This window comes from Salvelinus sp. IW2-2015, linkage group LG28, assembly GCF_002910315.2.
Source record: "Salvelinus sp. IW2-2015 linkage group LG28, ASM291031v2, whole genome shotgun sequence".
NCBI lineage: Eukaryota > Metazoa > Chordata > Actinopteri > Salmoniformes > Salmonidae > Salvelinus > Salvelinus sp. IW2-2015.
Window position 1 is genome coordinate 28,276,355 of NC_036868.1, and position 7,546 is coordinate 28,283,900.

Genomic DNA, 7,546 nt, shown 5'->3' on the forward strand with positions numbered 1-7,546 from the left:
AAACAAATAAGCAATCACACAGGTAAAAATAAGCATTTCAAACGTTTCAATCCAACTAGGATAAAAAATTGCGAAGGAACAGAGTCATCTTCTGGCGACATAGCGATAGTACATACTTTACACTTTCGACAAATACTTATATAGAGCGGGAGTGATATCTCATCACTAAACAAATATCTTTGCTTCTTTTTTACGTCCTGTGTCATAGGGCGGAGTTTAACTTATGATTGGTCGATTACTAATGTTATGAAATATTATTGGCTGGACAAACATACGCCTTTACAGCAATGCAACGCCACTGAGAACGTAACAAAACAAGGTCAGAATGTATACTTAAAAAATGATTTGTCATTTCTGAAATGTGAGAAACTACCCTTCTGTATAATGTTAGCGACAGACTGTCTTGCAGCCCATTTTACATTTTGGTTTAAAATAAACTATGCATCAAAGATGTGATGATTTGTTTGCATATATGCCAGGGCATTACTAGCTAGCTAGGTAGCTATAGCTAGCTTGCTACCGGGTGCGTAACCAACATGCAGCGAACCTTACTGTCGTCCTACTAGCTGCTGCAATGACTTGCGTGTTTTGTTTGTGCGATATTGACCGTAGCAGTTGGCTCCTCAAGAAACGTTTATCGTATGGTACCACTGCGTATCGTACATCGTGAATATGGCGATAGCTTAACCTGGCGTTCAAACGGGGTTGCAATTAATGAATGGCCCTACAGCTAATGGTTACCGACTGACAGATTGTTATGTGTTTTCAAGACAATTCGGAAATTTAGAGTTTCCTATTGGTCGATTCTAACAACGTTTTTCCAAGTCGGAAATGTCCGTTTCCGAGTTGTCTTGCACACGGCAATAAATATGTGTGGAATTCCCCTGCTCAGATGTTGGCCTGCATTAACCAATGCAGTACATTGTCATCAACTATGTAATCGACTGACAGATTGCCATAACATATGATGTGGTTAGCTGATACGTAAAATACCTATGTAGGCGTTGTAAGATCTGACAGGCGTCAGCAACGCCAGTGATGTATAGAAAGCATTGGCCTGGGCAGAGGAATGTGGCCAATATGTTAGCATCAACATCCGGGGAATTGTATACTATTCTTTTCAGGCATTGATTGACATGGTCAAGGCCAAAAAATATTTTAGAAAAGCTGAAAAAGGAACCCCTTCTGACGCGAACTTTATTTTGTTCCGGGTTGTGACGTATCGTAAAGCGTTACCCGTGTATCATACAGCGTTTACCTATGTATTTATTATTTGACAAGACATTATCAATAAATAGTGTACATGTTATCAAATTGTGAATTTATTGACCACAAAGACAATCAATCACTTTGAGCAGTAATGATTCTCAAAAGCAGTGACATCCTCTGTTCCTTGTGTAAGGGGTTCTCAAACTTTTTATGGCCGAGGACCCCTTTTGTGACCACAAATTAATCCGGGACCCCCATAATCAGAACACAACTCGAGTGAGCTTAAATGGCATACAAAGAGTTTTACTATGACTTAGGCAGTGCATGGCCAGACGAACCAAGTCTCTGGTATAGGTCTTCCTGGTAAGGAACATCTTAAAGGCAAAGGAGAGAACCATTTTCAAGTTAATTTCCTGTAGTGTTGTTACGATACCAGCTATAGCACATACTATTTTACATACAGCAGGTTTTTTAAAGGACATAAGAGTTTAGTCTGCTTTGTCTTTTCCTTTTTGCCATGAAAATCAGTATTGTTGAATCGCAATACTGGTGACAACCCTATTTTCCTGTAATTCTACATATTTTGTTATGTGGGCAGAGAGATTTTTTGTTGTTGCAGCTTTAATGCTAATATCCTGCAATTCTAAAAAGAATTCCATGAGGAGTTTTAAGGTTTAAAGGAAAATTCTCCAGCACCAACCCAACATCAATATATGTGGCACGTTTCTATGTTTTGTAGTCAGACATATGTTTCCAATGACATCACCAACCAATTAGTAGACAATATCTACTCACAAAATCCCACGATGCATACTGACGAAGTCAAAAGATTTTGGGGGAATACAAGAAGTATTGAGTTGAAAAATGTATAATTGGTGGAGTATTGCAGATACAAATATCCCTGTGAGCCTCCCAGGCCCAAATTGTAGATTAATAATATCAAATTGTATGGTATTACACACAACTTATTCCACAGAGCCCTTGGCCAAAATGTGTTTAATCTGTTGTTGTTAGTAATATAAGTAATATTTTTATTTTTGGATCTGGTTGCGGACCCCACTTTGAGAACCGCTGAGTAGTAGCGAACTCTGGTGGCACCATTATATACAAACGTGGCACTGTTTTGTTAATTTCAGACACTAAATCAAAAAAAGGTCTGTTATGAAACATTATATAAACTCTATTGTGTTTTAATGTCATTGATAAATCGGGTAGAAAATGCAGTTTCGCCACTGGACAGTTCTCCCCACCTGCTCTAAGCCAAAGCCCCCCCCCCCCCCCCCCCCCCCAAGCACTTTTTAGAATCAGCCCCATTACTCCTGCAGGTGGCAGAGAGGGATTGTGTAACGTCTTTGGCTTGATTTTGTTAGAAAGGGAAGAAATGTGTGTGTGTGTGTGTGTGTGTGTGTGTGTGTGTGTGTGTGTATATATATCACCAGAAAGATTCAATATATACATACTGTATATCATAGGTGACCTGGAAAGTATATTTTTGTTGGGCGTAGGCTAAATAAGGTCAAGTGTACAGAACACTGTGTACGATACGCAGTGAGTTAACGTACACTGACAATACATTTTTTTAACAAAAACACATTTTCTGGAAGAACTGTGCAGATGCAGTGTTTGGTAACAGCATTTCTGTGTAATCTCCCTCTGTTTTTTATGTGACCACTTTTTCCAAAAACTCTTAAGTATCTGCTCCGAATGAAGATTCAACGATGTCTGCAGAAAGAATGGGGTGTCAGCTATGATGTGACACTGAACTGTACGACACAGAAATGCATAATGGTTGATATGAATGTCACTTTTTTTATGATGATGTATCCTAAATAGGTACACAAAGGTAGAAATATGCAACATTATTCTACACACTCGCAATTATTACTATTATTATTGTAATGAGCTCCGCCACCAAACAAGACCAAAGTTTGTTGGTCTGTACTAAACCAAATCTGATCCTATCATATACGTCTATGTTTCCCAAGTTTGGACATCAAAGTACATCACAGTAGCGCTCAGTAGAGTAGAGTGTAGTTCAGTACATTATAGTGTACACCACTCTAGTGTGCTCTACTGTGTACTGTACTGAACTGTACGCCACTCTATTCTGCTGTACAGGACTATACTCTACTTTTCTTTACTGTACTCTATTCTACTGTAATGTACTGAACCGTACTCTACTTTTCTTTACTGTACTCTGCTGTACTGTGCTATACAAACTTTTGAAACGAACATCTAGGATTGGTTGAGATTTGGTGGGAGAGGGAGAACAGTAGCAGGTGACCCAACTATGATTTCCTTTGAAGCCAATTCAATTGCAGTAATTCTGTTACACATTTTTTGGTTATTCTGTTATCAATTTGGCAACTCATAAACAAACATTTATATAATTAAAACACAAACTAATTGGTAGGTCTACGTTTACTTGTTACTTGTGTGAACTTTCGTTATCCTCCCTCCTCATGAGGGAGAGAAAGTAGAAAATATCGTGGATATGTGGGTTTTTGGTAACGGAATGATTCTTAAATTTAGGCAAATCATTTCTCCAAAACGAAATATAAGTGTTGATATTAGTTGGCAGGCGTCTTTACTTCAACATTATTTTTGATGTATTTCTAATACATTTTAAGACTTTTTCTGGTAGATGTTTTGTAAGACCCCTTTTTCCATCTGTTATTTATGCCTAATTCTTAAGATGGAAAATAATTGAAAATGTATCTATGCCTTCATTTCTCAAAAATATAAACTCCTATGAACTTCAACTGTTACTCTGCAATTACCATTATCATAGTCCAATGGTCATGTGATGTTGGCTCACACCAGAGTTTAGGAGGGGAGCGTGCCAGGCTGGGCAGGGATGTGTTGTTTTTTTGCCTGTAGGTAGGCCTAAAATATTTTAGTTTAAATAACCCTATCGAAGCGGAAAGCTCATTGAAAGAGGTCATATTCCAAGCCCATTGGGCCAAAATCAATTATGGCCTATTGTATAGAGATAATAGAATGAAAATGAACGAACTAGAGATACATTTTTGGGGGTTAAAAATACTTTTCTACAATGACACACTTAGCTAGATACCCACCTCGTTCGCGTAGTAAGTAGGCCTACATCATCATGCTTTCGGATACCTGTCTTTTCAGGTTCCACAATGATTCTTTAGTTTAGTACATCACTTCACTCCCTCTCTTGGTCCTCCTCATCTTTGTAAGTTACCTTGACTTTTCACCTGTGTGTTTTATCAGTTTCTTTATGAAAATATTTAGCATACTAGATGACAGTAGCTAAAGCAAGGGGCTATAGAGCGCACAAGTAGACTACAAATGCATGCTGGGCCGGGCATGCCCTGAGCTTGTGAAGTGAGCGCTACTGGAGCAAAATTGGAACGGGCGAGAAGATCGACGCTCCAGCCTTTGGGAAACTCACTCCACGCACCAGTCAAATTGGGCACGCTCCACTTCTCACACTGCTCCACTCGCATACACTGCTCCACTCATATACTCTGCTCCGCTCACATACTCTGGCTCACATTGGTTTATTATGCTACAGCGTCATAATTAAGTCTAATAAATACATACATCCACCTGTGGTAAATTAAATTGATTGGACATGATTTGGAAAGGCACATACCTGTCTATATAAGGTCCCACCGTTGAAACTGCATGTCAGAGCAAAAACCAAGCCATGAGGTCGAAGGAATTATCCGTAGAGCTCTGAGACAAAACATTTCTGCAGCTTTGAAGGTCCCCAAGAACACAGTGGCTTCCATCATTCTTAAATGGAAGAAGTCTAGAACCACCAAGACTCTTCTTAGATTTGGCCGCCTGGCCAAACTGAGCAATCGGGGGAGAAGGGCCTTGGTCAGGGAGGTGACCAAGAACCCGGTCACTCTGACAGAGCTCTAGAGTTCCTCTGTGGAGATGGGAGAAATTTTCAGAAGGACAACCATCTCTGCAGCAATCCATCAATCAGGTCTTTATGGTAGAGTGGCCAGACAGAAGCCACTCCTCAGTAAAAGGCACATGACAGCCCGCTTGGAGTTTGCCAAAAGGCACCTAAAGGACTATCGAACCATGAGAAACAAGATACTCTGGTCTGAATGCCAAGCGTCACATCTGGAGGAAACCTGGCACCATCACTACGGTGAAGCATGGTGGTGGCAACATCATGCTCTGGGGATGTTTTTCAGTGGCAGGTACTGGGAGACTAGTCAGGATTGAGGCAAAAAGGAACAGAGCAAAGTACAGAGAGCTCCTTGATGAAAACCTGCTCCAGAGCGCTCAGGACCTCAGACTGGGGCGAAGGTTTACCTTCCAACAGGATAATGACCCTAAGCACACAGCCAAGACAACGCAGGAGTTCAAGTCTCTAAATGTCCTTGAGTGGCCCAGCCAGAGTCCGGACTTGAACCCGATCGAACATCTCTGGAGTGACTTTAAAATAGCTGTGCATCGATGCTGCCCGTACAACCTGACAGTGCTTGAGAGGATCTGCAGAGAGGAATGGGAGAAACTCCCCAAATGTAGCTGTGCCAAGCTTGTAGCATCATACCCAAGAAGACTCAATGCTGTAATCGCTGTCGAAGGTGCTTCAACAAAGTACTGAGGTCTGAATAAATCAAATCAAATCAAATTTTATTAGTCACATACACATGGTTAGCAGATGTTAATGCGAGTGTAGCGAAATGCTTGTGCTTCTAGTTCCGACAATGCAGTAATAACCAACAAGTAATCTAACCTAACAATTCCACAACTACTACCTTATACACACACACAAGTGTAAAGGGATAAAGAATATGTACATAAAGAATATATGAATGAGTGGTGGTACAGAACGGCATAGGCAAGATGCAGTAGATGGTATAGAGTACGGTATATACATATGAGATGAGTACTGTAGGGTATGTAAACATAAGTGGCATAGTTTAAAGTGGCTAGTGGTACATGTATTACATAAAGATGGCAAGATGCAGTAGATGATATAGAGTACGTATTATACATATTGAGATGGTAAGTAGGGTATGTAAACATTATTAACACATCCGGCGCCGAAAAGAGATGGCTGCCTCGCTTTGTGTTTCTTGGAAAATATGCAGTATTTTGTTTTTTTACGTGTTATTTCTTACATCGGTACCCCGGGTAATCTTAGGTTTCATTACATACAGTCGGGAGGAACTACTGAATATACGATTAACGTCAACTCATCATCGTTCCTACCAGGAATATGACTTTCCCGAAACGGATCCAGAGTTTTGCCTTCCACACAATACAATGGATCTGATCCCAGCCGGCGACCCTGTGCGACGCCGTAAAAGGGGAAAAACGTGGCGGTCTCGTGGTCAGGCTTCGGAGACGGGCCATCGCGCTCCACTCCCTAGCATACTACTCGCCAATGTCCAGTCTCTTGACAATAAGGTCGATGAAATCCGAGCACGGGTAGCATTCCAGAGAGACATCAGGGATTGCAACGTGCTCTGCTTCACGGAACATGGCTAACTCAAGGGACGCTAACGGAGTCAGTGCAGCCAGCTGGTTTCTCCATGCATCGCGCCGACAGAAACAAACATCTTTCCGGTAAGAAGAGGGGCGGGGGGGTATGCCTTATGATTAACGAGAAGTGGTGTGATCATCATAACAACACACAAGAACTCAAGTCGTTCTGTTCACCTGATCTAGAACTCCTCACAATCAAATGTCGACCGCATTATCTACAAAGGGAATTCTCGTCAATCTAATCACAGCCGTATACATTCCCCCCAAGCAGACAATCGATGGCCCTGAACGAACTTTATCTGACTCTTTGTAAACTGGAAACCACACACCCTGAGGCTGCATTCATCGTAGCTGGGGATTTTAACAAGGCTAATCTAAAAAAAAACTCCCTAAATTCTATCAGCATATCGATTGTGCTACCAGGGCTGGAAAACACTAGACCATTGTTATACTAATTTCCGCGACGCTTATAAGGCCCTCCCCGCCCCCTTTCGGAAAAGCTGACCACGACTCCATTTTGTTGATTCCAGCCTACAAACAAAACTCAAACAACAAGCTCCCGCGCTCAGGTCTGTTCAACGCTGGTCCGACCAATCTGAATCCACGCTTCAAGACTGCTTCGATCACGCGGATTGGAATATGTTCCGCATCGCGTCCAACAACAATATTGACGAATATGCTGATTCGGTGAGCGAGTTCATTAGGAAGTGCATTGACGATGTCGTACCCACAGCAACGATAAAAATTCCCAAACCAGAAACCGTGGATTGACGGCAGCATTCGCGTGAAACTGAAAGCGCGAACCACTGCTTTTAACCAGGGCAAGGTGACCGGAAGCATGACCGATACA

General features: G+C 41.5%; 1 protein-coding gene across 1 annotated transcript in view; it reads left to right on the top strand.

The window, feature by feature from the left end:
* The first annotated feature begins 7 nt into the window (after nt 1-7).
* mmut (methylmalonyl CoA mutase) overlaps nt 8-7,546 on the top strand; it is a 52,316-nt gene continuing 44,777 nt past the window's right edge. Inside the window, exon 1 of the mRNA XM_023973973.3 lies at nt 8-319. The gene's annotated coding sequence lies outside the window, so the exon portion shown is untranslated. The remainder of the gene's footprint in view (nt 320-7,546) is intronic.